Source organism: Felis catus, chromosome C2, assembly GCF_018350175.1.
Source record: "Felis catus isolate Fca126 chromosome C2, F.catus_Fca126_mat1.0, whole genome shotgun sequence".
In the NCBI taxonomy this organism is placed as follows: Eukaryota; Metazoa; Chordata; class Mammalia; order Carnivora; family Felidae; genus Felis; species Felis catus.
In genome coordinates, this window is record NC_058376.1 from 49,816,736 (window position 1) to 49,834,675 (window position 17,940).

Here is a 17,940-nt window from a genome sequence, read left to right on the forward strand (position 1 = left end):
ATTGGAGGAAGACGGGAATTTTATTTTTGTTTTGTTTTTTGAACACAACTTTGGGAAAACCCCTAGATCATAATCATTAGGAGCTAGAGGCAGGAATCATCTATTGGACACTGAATAGGAAGATCAGTAAAACTGGGACATTCCAAGCACTTGGAAAATGCATACCCACATAGCTCTCACAGAGCTGGCACAGTTTGAGAACTAATAAATGGATTTTGTCACTGGTAGTAAGAAGGGACATTTAAACTGAGTATTGGAGCTAAAAAGAGAAGTTGGGTGGTATCAGCTGCCAGCGGGGTAATATCAGCTGCCAGTAGGGTAAACTTTCCCACATCCTGACAGCAAACTCCTACCTTCTTTAACAGAGAGGTATCTCTGATAACAGGTCTAAGCTCACTTATCATAGCCTTGGGTTTTGTCCTTTGCAATCAAATTCAGTATCAGGGAACTGTGACCTTCACACTGGCCATGTGTATCAGTTACCCTAATCTGTCACTTATAAACAAACATTTAAGAGTCTTCAGAAAAATAATGGCATAAAAATGAGTTACCAACTTTAACAAATCAAAATGATTCTTGCTGAAATTGAATTACTAGAGAAATATAGAAAAGATGGCTAAAACAATTTAGTATCTTCAGAGAGATTTGAGGGGACACAATATTCATATAACTATAAGGCACTGCTAAGAAAAAGTGAAGTGTAAGAATTTATAGAAATTAGAAAACATTGGGGTGCCTGGGTGGCTCAGTCATTTAAGTGTCCGACTTCAGCTCAGGTCATGATCTCTCACTTCATGAGTTTGAGCCCCGCATCAGGCTCTGTTCTGACAGCTCAGAGCCTGGAGCCTGCTTTGGATTCTGTGTCTCCCTCTCTCTGCCCCTCCCCTGCTTCCTCTCTGTCTCTCTGTCTTTCTCTGTCTCAAAAATAAATAAACATTAAAAAAATAAAAAATAAATTAGAAAACCTCTACATGATTGTTGAAATAAATGTAACAGGGCAACTGATGATGTAGAATAGAAAGTTCTTAATTCCCCAAAGCTTCTTCATATATATTGATAAGACCAGTCACTCTGGAACTAATTTTCTTTCAGAAAAGTGTCACTTGAATAGACACAATTAACCCAATGCCTGGGTTAAAGGGGATAATATGGACTTCTTTGGTTGACAAAGGCTCACTGTAATCTGACTTCAGAATGCTCAGTTGATTACTGGAAAGAAGATGGAAATATTTGCATAGGGAAGAAGAAATTATCCAAGAGGAAAGATCAATTCTTTCCCTTTTGAGGTTTAATGTCTTTAGTACCTCTCTGGCTGACTAGGTCTGTGAAAAGTCCAGCGGCATAAAAGGCACCAAGTTTCTCAGGGAGGAACTCACCGTGGGAGTAAGTAGAATCTGGACAGGTGTGCAAAGGTCAACATTATAGTGAAAGGTTAACTTGGGGAGTGTTATGTATGGGCTGTCATGCAGCGGCTACAAGAAATACCCATGAGCCCAACCACCTTGGCAGATTAGTCAGGGTAGCAAATAATGACAAAGTTTGTATGTGAGCTGAAAGAGCTATATTCTTGGAGTTTTGATCATCAGAGAAATTTGTGCAAGGGCTTGTACCTGTGTAGGCAAAACAGTAGTGATGGATAAAGTATCATAATAGTTTTCAAAAGTGTTCCTGTTGTAAGTGACAAAAGGAGTCGTATTATCAGACTCCTCACACTCAAGTTCTCCCTGTCAGTTGATTGATGAAAGAACTGGGGCAAACTTTTTGGGTTTCTGTGAGATTTAGGGAAAAGAAAGATTATCTCCAGAAAGGTTTAGTTGTCAGAAAATTGAAAAATACAAAAGATGTGACTAAATTCATACTCCCCAACAGCTGAAGTTAATCACACTAATTACCTAAAAATTTCAGTTGAAAAACTGAATAGTAGAATATGTCTGGTTGAAAACCAAGTCAGTTTTATGGAAGATCAAGCCCAGAAGTTTCCTCAGAATGTAGTGTGAACAGAGATGAAAATTGTGGAGCTTGGAAGAAAGGATGTCATTCAGTACATGAGGTACAAATATTCACAAGGCTGGTGAGATGTTCAGAAATCCCAGTATCTACCCAGTGAAACATTTATAAGGAGTAACTGGAGGGGATAGAAGGAAAGATACAATCACAGTCATAATAAAAGAATAGTTTTGTGTTTTGTATTAGTGTTTTCATTAAAAAAAACAAAAACAAAAACAGGGGCACCTGGATACCTCAGTCTGTTAAGCATCTGACTCATGATTTTGGCTCAGGTCATAGATATCGTGGTTTGTGAGTTTGAGCCCCGCATAGTGCTCTGTGCTGACAACATGAAGTCTGCTTGGCATTCTTGGTCTCCCTCTCTTTCTGCCCCTCTTCTGCTCGTGCTCTCTTCCTCTCAAAAATAAGTAAATAAATATTAAAAAAATAAAAAAATAACAAGTGTTAGCAGAAATGTGGAGAAATTGGAGCACTTGTGCATTGTTGATGAGAATGTACAATGGTGGAGTCACTGTGAACAATGAGATGTCAATTCCTCAAAAACTTAAACAGAGAATTATCATAGGATCCAGTGATTTAACTTCTGGGCATATACTCTAAATCAATGAAAACAAGAACTGGAACAGATGTTTATACACCTATGTTCATGGCATTATTCACAATAACTAAAAGGTACTCACAACCCATATCCATTATTGGATAAATGGATGCATAAAATATGGCATGCATACAATGGAAAATTCTTCAGTCTTAAAAAGGAAGGAAATTCTGATATATTCTACAGCATAGATGAACCTTGAGGGCATTATGATAAGTGACATAAGTCAGTCACAGAAGGACAAATACTGTATGACTCATGAGGTTCCTATATTCATCAAACAGAAAGTAGAATGGTGGTTTCCAGAGGCTGGAGGAGGGAGGTAATAGGGACTTGGTGTTTAACGGGCGTAGCGTTTCGGTTGGGCAGGATGTTCTGGAGGTGAATGGTGGCGATGGTTGCACAAGGCAGTACAAGAGAGAGGCACAGTGAAGGGGTTAAGAATGTGGGCCTTCATTTGAGTCCTGACACTACCACTTAATAACTCTGTGCCCTTGGGCAAGTCAATCACTAATTTCTCTGTACCTCAGTTTCCTTGCCGGTAAAGTATGAATAATCATAGTAACTACCTCATGAGATTATTTTGAGGACTTTATTATTAGTGAGAATAGCATGAAGAAATAGTACAACTCTGTGGTCTAATTTGGAAAAGATCTATTAAAATTTAAAATGCACTTACCCTCTGGGCAAGAGAACAAGACCAAGCATGCAGATGCGGTTCCAGACTTTGCTCCCATCACACCTGCTAACATTCCATTGACTGACTCATATGGCCATAGGAGAGACGGGAAAGTCATATGGCGAAGGATGTGAATACAGGGAGCGGTAATGGATTAGGGCCATGAATGTTACGTATTGTCACCAATCTACTTTTTTTCATAGTTGTGACTTGGGGAGAAAAACCATATAAACCAAACATATACATGAGGATTTTTAGGACATTGGGCTTATTGAGAACAGTGTAGATATTAGAATTACACTAGTACCCCCAAGGCCCAAAAGGAGTGTCTGTAAAATAGCTACATGCTTAAAAATGTTAGATGAAATAATAAATTATTCATTCATTCATTCAAAGAGAGCCTTCCTTAACCAGAATGATCCCGTGAAAATGGGATGCTGGGATCCTCCTTCCAGTTTAGATGTCTGTGCAGCATCTAAAGGAGGATGTTAAGGAGAGGTGAAGAGTTAAAATATCTATGGTAAACCTATTTATATGCACGTGTATATTTAAATGTACATATCTATACCATATACAGCTATATAATTTGTCTTAGTCTCCTATCCTCAATTAGTAAAAAATAAAATGAATGCATAATTGTGAGATGTGCTTTTTCTGATTCTAGGAAGGGGTTTGGGAAGTTTATAAGTAGTGGAAAGTGCTCTTGATGGAATACTCTGGAAATTGGCTTTTTGCCTTAGGTCTGCCACTAATGAAAGATAGAATATTGAACAAGTTCTTTAACTTGTCTGAGTGACAATTTTTTTATCATTAAAATTGGGCTGAAGGATCTCTAAGATTCTTTTCAACCCTAAGGATTTAAGGAGGAAATTAAAAAAAAATGGCAAAATGACAACAGTATAGATGGGAATTCATTGAAACACATTTTATAAAATTAGAAGCAGCAGCTGATTTATAAGAAGCAATAACATGTTCTCTAAAATGATTAATTATAATTGAGCAGTTACTATTGATATAAGGATGGCTATATCTCATGAATAAAATCGTGAAGCCCATTCCAAGCCAGTGTTCTGTTTTTAAGCAAAAAGGAACAGCAAGGTGTTTCAAATTTTTAAAAATCAGTGCTAGATGAATTATGAATAGAAAAAACTAAAGATTATAAAGCTTACACTAGGTTATAAGTTACTGACTAATCTCTGATTCAAAGTGACATACTAAAGTAAGAAAATATGAAATATCATAGTAGCCTTGCCCTAAGATGTATCCTTTCTACTCGACAATACTTCCTGTATTGTGGGAGAGTATAGTTACCATTTGTTCCAACAACTCAAAAATCTATGGCTGTCTTCCAAACATCTCTACCTTCCTCTAAGAAGCAGTTATAAATCCACAATCCACTAATGTATATGAATATATATTCCACTAATGTATACGAATATACATTATAGATTAGGTTTATATATACAAAATGACTTACTTCAACTAGGAGTAGCAATATATCACATCTTCTTTATTTTGCCAATTGAGCATTCAAGCTACAACATGTCCTTCTTAGCAGGAAGTCCAGCATCTCCTATTTGAGAGTTCCTCCTTCCTGCTGTACCAAGTTGTTCAGGTGGCTTTCTCAGACCAAAGGCTGTCAATCGGATTTCCAAGGTAATTGTAAATTTCCATTGGTCCTTTACTTATGGTTTCTCATTGCCATATGATGTCCTCTATTGAAGATTTGTTTTACTCAGTTAAATAGATGTTCATTACTTGATGGTGATTCATTTCTAGTCTAAGCCTCTACACTGACTTTCCTACATAGGTTCAATGTATAGTGTCTGATCAAGATTCTGCATTCTAGAGTCATGTGAACTGGATTTGAATTTGCCTTTGCTTCTTTTTAGTTGTGTGACTTAACCCAAGTTATCTAACTTTTCTGGTTTCAGTTTCCTCACCTATAAAATAAAAATAATAATAGAATTTCTCATAGAGTTGTTATGAAAATTAAATGAGATAATATATAACATGCAGAGTACCTGACACCTACAAGATTTATAGAAAATGTATGTTCCTGTTACTTTTATGACTACTACTAGAAGTAATACACTGAAAGTGTAGCAAAATTGCAAGATTGTTGTGATTCAGAGCTAAGTGTTTCCATTATTTACTTCTTGGAAGGAGCCTGGGCTCCCTATGCAAGTTAGTCTGCCTTTATCCCAGGACTCTGTATACCAAAGTAATTGACCTCCTAGTTGAATGTTTCTCTAAGAAAAATGGGCAAAGGTGTGAGCAGGCAATTCATGGAAGAATAAGCTTGAATAGCCTATAGATATAATCTCACTATCCCTGAGGAAAATAAATTTAAGATAAAAATGAGATAATATTCTATGCCCAACAGATCTGCAAAAATAAATTTCTGATAACATCAATCGTGAGGGTGTGGAACAATTGTGCTCCTCATGTGTTGTGGGTGAGTGGGTAAATCGTTGTAGCCACTTTTGGTTCACAGTATCTCTAAGTAGTAGGGAATGGACAAATAGAATGTGATTTATTTATGAAATAGAACACTACATAGTATTAAAATGAATGAAGCATGTGTGTGTGTGAACACTGATACATCTAAAAAATATAATGTTGAATAAAAAAAGGTGGTAAAGGATAAAGTACACCACTTATGTATACTTATTAAAACACAAATATGTACACAGTCATATGAAACAGAAATATTAAAACATGCAGGCTAAAGATAAACACCAATCTTAGAGTGTAAGATACTTATGGGGAAGGAGAGAGGTGGACAGGATAGACAGAGGGGTTGTAGCTTTCTAGATAACATTTTGTTTCCTTAAAAAATTTAAGACAACATGGTAATGTAATAATATCTGTTACCTATGCATGATGGGTTCATAGGTATTTATGAAATAATTTTTTCTCCTTTCTATAACATAAATATTAAATAATATGACATCAAACAAAGAAAGTTAAAGGGAAAATAATAGCTCATTTAGCTTTTGGGATAATTAGAAAACATTTGGAGAAGAATAAAATGAGATTTCTACCTTATGTCATATACAGAAGAAAATTCCCTATGGATTAAATTTTACATGAAGAGAAAATAGACCAGAAGATGATGTAGGTGATTATTTTTCTGGTCTTAGGTAGGGAAAATTATCTCTAAGCATGTGAACAAAATAAATCTAGATAGAAGAAATTTTATAGATAAAGGAAAATTTAATAGATTTTTCTGCAAAGAACTGAAATCTCTTCTATGTCCCCAAACTATAAACAATATATATATATATATATATATATATATATATATATATATGATAAACAACATGATATTCTTAACATGTAAGGAATCTGTAGAAACAAAAGATGTAAAAATGTCAAGCTTTGTCAGTAGGATAAAATGTCACTGGGGGGACATTACTAGAATAAGGGATCTTCTCTTACTGGGTCCAGTGTGCTGTACTTTGTTTTGTTCTTATTAATGCTGCATGATGGGTCAGCTGTGCAGAAATGTGGGGAGGACATCCAATGAAGGTGTGCCTCATGTGTGTTCACAGTACACAGACTCTCCGTGATCTTGCTGCCTTGCCACATCCTTGGTCCTCCCTAGGATGTAGTTTAGGCACTACATAGGTCAAGGTTGAGCCTGAAAAGGTGCCCTGAATTTCCCTGCATACCCAACCCCCACCCTGTGGCATATTGGTACTCCCTCTCACACCTGTCCACCCATCAGCCTTGGTTCACCTGTATACCAGACAACTGTTTCCTGCTTGCTAGGTGACTGAGGACCAACTCTGGCCTGGGTACTTAAAGAACTTCTCTGTGGATTTTTAATGGACCCAAGAAATTTTACATTTCATTGCAAAGAATTTAATAGGAAACATGGTTCTTTATTTGACTTTTATAATAATTCCCAGATAGTGTGTTCCATACCTGTCATATAACATAAAGAAAGGACTTGATTCTATAAATCCTTAATAATTTTAATTTAGGACATTTTTAGAACTAAGGTTTAAGATCTCATAATGAGAAAACATAAATGCTACTGGTAATCTTCACTTGAAGTCCTGCTTACCCATTTGTATTCTAACTGTAATAAGCAGATATTGACTGCAATTGATATCAACAACAAGATTTATTGATCTGAGCTAAATACCATTTAAAATAATGCCAAGGTCAATACGTGCTCAAGAGACCATTGATCTTGTGTGAAGGCTAAAAGGTCATCAATATCTTCATGATTGCACTCCATGTATTATAAATTTTTTTTTTGTAAAATGTAGTTTTGAGGAAGTATATAATTTATTCTAAAGAAGAATGTGAAGACTATTTAGAACATGTTATAATTATGAACATAGAGACTAAACAATAATGTATTTGAGTGGGGCTTCACCAGTTCTTTCCTGAAACCACTCCTCCAGCTTATTTGTATTTTGGTGACTGTGTTTTTGGGTGGGATGTGGCTGGAGCTAGGGTGGTGCTGTCATTAGTTATAAAAAGACTGAAGGAATAGTGGAAAGGGGACTTATGTGTTCAAGACTAAAGGTAGCAAAGCAGAACTGGGAAGAAGAGCAGAGTTGAGAGAGGTCATTTAGATTTTCACTTTTAATGACACTTCCCCATTGTGTCTAACTCTGCTTTGCATGAGTCTACTGCAGTTAACAAGCTAATTAATGCCACAAAGTGGAAATCAGGAGAAAAACAACAGATAATGTCATAAAAACAGATTTGTATTTTTATGATAGAGAAGAAATTGATGTGTGTGAGCTAAAATGAGATTTTGATAACCAGGGCAAATTCTTTTTTTGAAACATGAGCTTACATTAAAGCAAGGTGAGCAAGAGCCATCAGCATGAAATCATTAGCAAAGAAGGACCCAGGTAAGTTTAGAACAAACATTTATTGAAACTTTCCTTCTGTACTTCTACTGAACTCCTGCTGAACTTACCTAATATGTCTAATCCTAAATGCTATAAAGTATGCTTTATTTGAATGACAGGGTGATCTTTTCAAAGTGGGTGATTCTAATTGTAGGTTCCCTAAGGAGATGCTGATAAGATACTTGGTCTATATAGAAATAATTGGAAAATCATTAATTCTATCAACAATTCATATTAAAATAATTGTAGACATAAGCAGGTTTATATACATGGTGTTATCACTGAATAAAGGAGAAGCCTATAGGAATTATTAAAAGCATATCCATAACTCATAAGTCAATAATAAAATATATAATCTCAAAGGAATAAAAAAGTAAATACTTTTAGAATTAATTCATAAAAGAAGAAATACTAATTCCAGCACATGTATTAAAAAGCTCACTTAAGTAATAATAAAAGAAATACTAATTAGCACCAATAATTTAGGGAAGCTTCCAAATTTTAAGAATACAAAGAAAATTATCTAGTGTTGGTAAGAAATTGTGGAAAATGGCTTCTTGATAGAATTTGTTAAATGAAATATTTATCAAAGCCTCCCCCGCATCCAAAAAAACTACTATTGACCATGCAATTCTATTCTAGGAATTTATCCTAAGCAAATAACAGGAAACATCAAATTTTAAGTACAAGGGGGTCTACTGTGGCATTACTTAAAATAATGGCAAACTTAAAACAATTTAAATGCTCTAAATGTCAAAAAATTGTTGGGAGAGGCAGTCTGCCATGGGCCCTGAACATCCATCCTTCCACATTCTTGCAAAGTGTGCCAGATTGCAAGGCTTACATGTCTTGTGATATTAATCAGTTTCTGTAGCTAGTCACATAGTCTACTAAGTAGCCTGACTACAATGTAACAGCACATTCCTTGAAGCCAAGAGAGGGCACTGCCTTGTTTGGCTGGCTATAATGATTGTTGCTTGTCAAAAAGCCCTGGAGGTTTGGCTTTGGGTTTCTCTCCTGTAACACAACCTTCTGTGTGCAGGTGTGAGCTGGAGCTTTGAGTGATAAGTCTTTTTCTTTGACCAAGGAGTCTTTTGTCTTCTGCCAGCATTCATGAAACAACAATAGGCTAACTTATTACCTTTCAAGTAGGGTAAAATCTGAGAGACTTCTGGGTTTTTAAAGATTATTTATTTATTTATTAATTGTTATTTATTTATGAGAGAGAGTGAGTGAGAGAGAGCGAGCAAGTGAGAGAGAGCGAGCATGTGTGCGTGTACACAGGAGTGGGGGCCGAGAGAGAGGTAGAGAGAATCCCAAGCAGGCTCTGCACTGTCAGTACAGAGTCTGAAGCGGGGCTGGAACTCAAAAACCTCGAGATCATGACCTGAGCTAAAATCAAGAGTTGGATGTTTAATGGACTGAACTATACCCAGGTACCCTGAGCGTTCTGTTTTTTGACAAAATAGGGGCTTTGTTAGCAGATTCTGGTATGTACATGTGACAGAGTACTGGCTTAGACAACTGGGGCTGTCATAACCAAATAGCATAGGCTGAGTAGTTTATTTTTTTTTTAATGTTTATTTTTGAGAAAGAAAGAGAGAGGAGAGCGAGCGAGCGAGCACGAGCAGGGGGAGGGGCAGAGAAAGAGACACACACAGAATTTGAAGCAGGCTGCAGGCTCTGAGTTCTGAGCTGTCTGCACAGAGCCCAACGTGGGGCTCAAACCCACGAGCTGTTGGACGTCCGACTAGGCCACCCAGGTGCCCCTAGTAGTTTAAACAAAACATTTATCACCATTCTGGAGGCTGGGAAGTCCAAGATCAAGGTGCTGACAGGTTCAGTGTTTTGTGAGGACCCTCTTCCTGGTGTGTAGACTGCTGCCTTCTTGTTGTATCCTCATGTGGAGAAGAGAGAGCTGGCTTTGGTCTTTTCCTCTTCTAAGAACACTGATCCTATGGGATTTCCACCCTCATTTCCTCATCTAAACCTAATTACTTCCCAAAGCCCCCACTTTCCAATATCATCACCTTGGGGATTAGGTCTTGAACATACGAATTTTGGGCTGATGCAAACATTCAGTCCATAGCAAGTACTCAGCTGCCATTGGAAGTTATATTCTCAAAACAATTATCAATATAAAATTGATAAATTTATATCAGTAAATTCTCATGACATACTGATTAGAGAAAAAATAGTTTACAAAACAGTACAGTTTGATAAATTTAAAAAATGTATACTGATTTGACAATAAATTATATCATAAAAATAAAAAAAAATTAAAAAAAATGTATACATGCTCGGAAAAATTTCTAGAAGTGTACACATGAAAAGATGAGTCTAAGATCATTTCTTAGTTCAGTGGCTCTCTTTGCATACTTGGGGGCCCTACCCATACCAATGGGATCAGAATCTGTAGGGGGTGACACTGGGTATGCTGAGTATCCGTAACAGTCCTCCACGTGATTCTGATAAGTGCTAAAGTATGAGAACCACTGAACTAGGTGACATTACTCCTGCTCATCAGGAAACTAGACAACCGTCATCTCAGTCCATGTGGCAGTTTAGTGCAGTAGTGATGATGGACTCTGGAACCAACTCCTTTGAATTCATATGTGATCCAGCCACTCCCTAGTTTTGTGAATTTAAGCAGGTTTTAAAATTCTCTGTGCCTCATTTTCTCATCTGGGAGGTGGGGGCGAAAATAGTAGTTAATCCATAATACGAGGTTATAAAAAGCCTAGCACAATGCAGATGATATTATAAGTGCTCTTCTTGTATTTTAGTTTGTCCAGAATTCACAAGTACATTAATACCAAGAATTTCTGTATTGACCCTGCCAAGCTCTTTGTGTGACAGCTGTGTGCCATGGTAATGAAACCAAGATGAGATTTCAGAGTCAGGCAAACTGTGCATACTGTCACCGACCAGCTCTAGTTTCCTCATCTATAAAATGGGGGGCAATAATTTCTCTCCTGCATTATTTTGGGAAGGATTAAAAATAAGATGACACGTAAAATAACCTAGCAAGTAACCTAAGTTAATTAGTATTAACTTCTGTTATATTAACACCACTTCCGTTACTCATTTATTTTTTATTCTTTTTTTTAACGTTTTTATTTATTTTTGAGACAGAGAGAGACAAAGCATGAACAGGGGAGGGGCAGAGAGAGAGAGGGAGACACAGAATCCGAAACGGGCTCCAGTTCCTGAGCTGTCAGCACAGAGCCGGACGCGGGGCTTGAACTCACGGATCGTGAGATCATGACCTGAGCCAAAGTCGGACGCTCAACCGACTGAGCCACCCAGGCGCCCTCTGTTACTCATTTAATGGGTAAAAATTAATGACTGCTTGTTAAGTTCTTGTTAAGTTCTGTTTGAGGCTCCAGGGACAAATCATTTCACTTAAAAGGCCCTACTCTCTTGAAGCTTGTATGATATTGGGGGCAAGTTTTAGAGAGGGCTGAAGCTAGAAATACAGAGTGTTGCACTGGAAAAGCAGCATCAGGAGTGAGAAACTCTCATTTTCCTGCTCCTCTGCCACTAATTTAATGTGTAGTGTTGAGCAAATTACTTATCTGTGCCTCACCAGTAAAGCGAGAGGGTTGGGCAATATATTTCTAAGATCCTTTAAAGTCCAACATTATTTCAATCTAAATCTCCTACAGCTTCTTAAATTAGGTGTAGAAAACTGAAGTGCCTTTGTGGGCCAGCTACGTAGGAGAAATGGCTGACTATTTGGGGAGTTCATGCCTGGTTAAAAATCTTAACATTAAAATTGTTTTTTAAAACCATTCAATCCATCAGAGAGGCTGGATTCTGCAAAACCTGGCCTAAGTATTCATCCTGATTTAGACGGGGCATTATAATTCCCCATGCTTTAGTTTTCCTATTTACACTATGGCCGGCAAATGTGATTCATAAAAAGAGCTTAAAGACTTCTGAGATAATCATCTAAACGTTTTTAGTTACGATGGAAGAAAGAATGACATTCTGCTTTTAAACATGAAAATGAGTTAATTTTATAAAATAGAATATACCAGGACTGCTACAAGTTATTTAATTGTTTGCACTTCTCATTTTACTTCAAACTGAAGTAATAGTGAGTGTTGAGCATTGATATATCATCTCTATGCAAAGAATTTAAAAACTCTGACTACAAAGAATCAGCTTGTACCTGATGATTTTAGGTATGAGGTGGAGTATTCTGCATTTGCACTGCAAGCCTCTGATAGTTGAGAAGCTCGTTAATCATGTCGTCTATAGGAAACAATAAAGAATGAAGTATGTTACTTGTGTGTAGAGATTATGACACTAAATTTATTAAAGAAAGGATATTCTTTGGAAGAAAAATTACTGCAAATGGCATGGATCATGAAAAGGCATCATAAAATAAAAGATCTTGCTTTTTATTAAAAGAGAAACTTTGTCCTGACAACTTTCCTGTACTTAGGATTTTGGAAAATGAAACAGAGATAAGAGTATTTACTTGCAAATTTGCCTTGATCTAACTGAAAAGTTTTGATTTAGTTTCAGTAAACCAAAGTGAAGTGGAGAATGAGAATTTTAAATGAATTTTGGACGTATGAAATATGGGTTACTTAGAAGAAAAAAAATTCACCTTGAAAACATCTACAAGCATGAAGCCTATAAACATCCCAAACAATGCTATTTGGGATCATATTGGGGTTTATTAAGAATAATATTTTTCCCTACTATTATGGTAAAATTTTAGGAAAGTAATGGAAACATTGTAAGTTTAAATAGTTATAGTTGATTCAAGGCTCAGGAAGTGAATTCTTTCTTAATAAAAGTCTCATTTTGAGATTTTATATTAAATATATTTGATTAACTTTAAAGGTAACTAAAACACTTTTAATTTTGGTAACTATGTATTTTGGTATAGTTTAGGGAGCATACTTATTATCACATCAGCATGGTGTATAAGTAATTCTTTTTTGGTTTATTTCTTAACAACTTTATTGTGGTGTAATTGACATGTAATAAACTGCACATGTCTAATATATCAAGTTTGATAAACTAGGACAAATACCTATAGATGTATCTACATACTCATTAAAATGTCTCCATAGTCAATGTAACAAACATTATATTGCACCAAAAGTTTTTTTATCCCTCCCTTTGGTTATCCCTCCTTCTCACCTTCCCTCCCCAATGTTCCTCAGGTACCACTGAGTGCTTACTGTCTGTAGGTTAGTTTGACCTTTCTAGAATTTTATATAAGTGGAATCATACAGTAGGTATGCTTTTTGATTTGGCTTTTTTTATCCAACATAATTATTTTGAGATTCATTCATGGTTTTGCCCAGCTCAATAGTCTATTTCTTTATGTTGCTGAGTAGTAATTCATTGTATGGATATGCTAATCTTTTATCCATTTGCCTCTTAATCTGGTCAAAGTCTTTGGCTATTACGAACAAGGCTGCTATGACCATTCCTCTATATTTAAAAAAGTAAAATACTTAGATATAAAATTATCAAGATATGTCAAGATCTATATGAAGAAAACTACAAAGCTCTGATGAAAGAAATTAAAGCACTGAAGTGAAGAGGTATTCCATACTCATCAATAAGAGGACTTAATATTGTCTCCTTCCAACTTGATCTATAGATTTAACACAAACCTGATCCAAATTCTCGCAAGAGTTTTGTCTTTTTCTTGTGTGTGTGTGTGTGTGTGTGTGTGTGTGTGTGTATTGACAAACTGATTCTTAAGTTTATATAGAGATGCAAAAGACCCAGAATAGCCAACACAGTATTTAAGGAGAAGAATGGAATTGGAGGACTGATACTACCTGACATTAGGACTTACTCTAATTCTACAGTAATCAAGACAAAGTGATATTGTGAAAAAATAGACAAATAGATCAATGAAAGAAAATAGAGAGCCCAGAAATAGACCAGCAAAAATATAATCAACTGATCTTTGACAAAGGAGCAAAGGCAAGACAATGGAGCACAGATAGTCTCTTCACAAATGGTGCTGGAACTATTGGACATTTACATGCAAAATCTAGACACAGACCCTACACCCTTCACAAAAATTGGCTTAAAATTTTTTTTACGTTTATTTATTTTTGAGAGGCAGAGAAAACGTGGGGGAGGGGCAGAGAGAGAATGAGATACAGAATCTGAAGCAGGCTCCAGGCTCTGAGCTGTCAGCACAGAGCCCAACGTGGAGCTCAAACTCACAAACTGTGAGATCATGTCCTGAGCTGAAGTTGGGCGCTCAACTGACTGAGCCACTCAGGCACCCCACAAAAATTGACTTAAAATGAATCACAGAACTAAATGTAAAGCACAAAACTATAAAACTCCTGGAAGGTAACAGAAGAAAACCTAGATGTCCTTGGATATGGTGATGACTCTTTAGATACAACACCAAAGCATTGTCCATTGAAAAGGAGAGAATAGATGGAAAGAAAAATACACAGACTTTGTTTTATGTGTCATACTTATAATAATCCTATAATTCATAACAATCCCTAAATAATCACAATTTAATATAAGAGAAGACTAAAGTGGAAACAAGTAAAATGATTGTACCATCTCAGTAGAAGTAGAAGAGAAAGGACTTTGATTCCTGTTGGTCTGATTGCTTTTACGCCTACACTGGTGTCCTTTCTTACCAAGTAGAAACAGTGACACTGGCTGACTGAAGAATTAGGAGTTTTGGCAGAGCTAGGAGCGATAAATTAGGGGTGGTTGTAGCTATATCTTAAGAGCCTACAAACCACTCCACAAAAACAAAAGCCAATCTTTGAAATCTAAAATGCTCAGTTTCTGTTAAGTAAGAACTTTCTGACTCTTGTTTTCCTTGCCTTTCCCTGTGCCAATAGTAGAGGGGCCAGATTCAGTCCAGTGAAGCAGGATGAAGAAGTAAAAGAGCAAGATGAAGTTTCCAACCCAGCTCTGCCCCCTTAGTTAGAAAAAGGGAGAAATTTAAATTAGATGATAGACTTTAGTTAATGTCAGACAGGACTTTTTGTTGCCTAGAAGTTTTTAGAAAAAATGTAGGTTTTAGCAAAGGTATCATCTAGGGGTGGAGAAGATCAACTTGAGGGGTTAGTAGAAAAATTAATTTTTCCATTTTTTTTTGAGTTTAGCTCTTTAAATAAATTGCTGCATTCATACCAACAGAACTCTGTTGCAGAAATCTCAAACATTAGAATACACCTTGATTCAGAGATTCCATTTAGTTTAGATAGCATACAAATTATTTCATAATGAAGAAGAAAATCCAAGATTCAACTTCCTCCAGTTCTAGAAGTCTCTGCTAATTTCTTGCCATACTTTTATGTGTACATGTTACTACTCAGAATGTTTCTCTTTTGCTGGGAGCTTCTTTGGCTGACTGCTATCTGTGAAATACCCTTTATTTTGTATTCCCTATTATCTGTTCCATGATTCTATGGAGGATTAGGTAATTCTAATAAATCTTAAGAGTAAATTTAGAGAGTTGAGGTCAAATGTTTCTCCCTTCTTTAAATAACAGGGCTTTCTAAAAATGTATTAGATAATGCTTTCAACTTTCCTCCTTGAATTGTTTTGTAGCTAAATGCTGGGTAACACATTGATTGCTTTTCTCTAAAACAACATTGTCCAATAGAATTCATGCTGTTACTGAAATGTTCCGTATTTGTGCTATCTGATATGGTCACCACTGGTCACATATGGCTATGGGGTACTAAAATATGGCTGGTGTGACTTAAGAACTAAGGATTTAATTTTCATTTAATTTTAAATTAAACTAAATTAAATTGAAATTCAAATAGCCACATGTAGTGGCTACCATGTTGGATAGCACAACTCTAGAAAATACATTTTAAAATTCAATGAACCTCTGGCTCCCACGAACCCCCTCATAGAGTTTTCATTTTATTGCACTTACTCCTTTCATTTTAAAGGATATTACAGATAATAGAGTTCTTTCTTTTTCTCAAAGGTAAACAGATAAGCAAGCTTCAGCTCAGGAAAGAAATGCTTTTGTAAAACCTTAATATATCAGGCTAAAGTGTCCATTTGTCTTCAGTAATATCTGGCTTTGAAATGTTGCTGCTGTTAGCACTAACCGAAGCCTCAATTTCCATGCTTTGGAGATGGTATTGATGAACATTAGCAGTGTGTGTGATACACACAGCGCCGAGCAAACAATCATGTACTTTGAGCTCTGTGCTTAACAATTATGCCTCAGGATCCCTGCAGATTCCTTGAGTATCCTTTTAAAGACTACTGTCTGTTTTAAGAGAGGAACAGATGCATCTTCCCGTATAGAGCAATCAGCAAAGTTCAGGAGTTGTAGGGCCAGACTATATTCATATTTTTTTTCACAGTGCTGAGTACATTGGTGATACTTAAACCAGTCTTCTCAACAACTAGCATCTCTCTGGTTTTAAATTGGTTTCTAGTTTGGCTGTTGGAGATCAGGAACTATTGAGTTTCATGTGAGTGAATTTCTTTCATTGTTTACAGTCCTTTTTAATGCAGTGCTTTAAGTTGTACTAGTATTTGTATCTTAAAACCTGATTTTCAGAAGTCTCTACCTTTATGAAGAAAGCAGTTTTTTCTTCTCACTCTTTTGAGAACAAGACAATGATTTTTAAATTAAAGTAAGTTCTTTGTCTCACAGTATTGTCTTCCTTTCATAAGTGATATGCATCTTGTACCAGGGATAGGAGTGTGAGAAAAAATGTCTAAGTATACACACATAACTTATTACATATATTTCATCCCCCTCCAAACACACAAATCAATTCTGCTCGGTAAGTGGAAGCAACAGCCTCATTAGAATGCACTGCATATTTATATAAATCTGTAAATACATAATATGGACTTGTAGTTTTACCTTATAATTGACATAAAATTGGGCAAAACACTTTAGATGACAGAGAACTGAACCTCACTAAAATGTATTCGGTCTTAGTGTATATTTTCTTATACAATAGTTTGTTTTTAATTCATCACTTGGACATTTCCACTGATAGGAAGTTGGGTACTTCACCAGGTAAACCATTCTATTGTCAGCTAACTACTGTTTTTAGAAAAATGTCAATATGAGGGTTGGGCTTTCCTCCCTATAGCATCTATTTATTGGGTTTATTTTTTAAAAAAATTTGAGTACAGTTAGCACACAGTGTTGCCCTAGTTCTGGTATACCACACAGTGATTTAACTTCTCTATGTTACACTATGCTCACCATAAGTGTAACTACCATGTGTCACCAGACAATGTTATTGAAGTATCGTTGACCATATTCCTTATACTGTGTCTTTTATTCCCATGACTTATTCATTCCATAACTGGGAGCCTTTATCTCCTACTCTACTTTGTCCATTTTGCCCATGCTCCCACCCCTTCACCTCTGGCACCATCAGTTTGTTCTCTGTATTTATGGGTCTGATTCTGCTTTTGGTTTGTCTGTTTATGCATTTGTCATTTATTGGCTGTATTTTTGACCATTTTGACAAGCGTAAAACATATGCATATAAGGGATCAAAAAATCTATGTCCATGTGGAAGGACAAACGAATATCAAACAAATGGTAATAGAAATATTCTATTAGTTTGATTATCATAAATTTCTAAAATTCTTAGTAACCAAAATGTTAGTGAACAGTTTAAATGAAGATTATACTTTGCACTAAGTAAAATTCCATTTATGAAAATCTTAATTTGCAACATGGATAAAATGGAGGATGGTTATCAATTTTTATAATACTTTTTCCATCTATACATGGATTCAGTACAGACTTTTTT

At 36.0% G+C, this 17,940-nt stretch overlaps 1 protein-coding gene across 14 annotated transcripts in view; it reads left to right on the plus strand.

Annotated features, from left to right (window-relative positions):
• Positions 1-17,940, plus strand: part of ZPLD1 (zona pellucida like domain containing 1) — a 546,704-nt gene that overhangs the window by 370,715 nt on the left and 158,049 nt on the right. The window contains exon 1 of one of the 14 annotated variants that reach the window (XM_045036879.1): positions 4,196-4,940. The exons of the other annotated variants lie outside the window; for them this stretch is intronic. The gene's annotated coding sequence lies outside the window, so the exon portion shown is untranslated. Of the gene's footprint in view, positions 1-4,195; positions 4,941-17,940 lie in introns of those variants that run through there. 14 annotated transcript variants of the gene reach the window in all.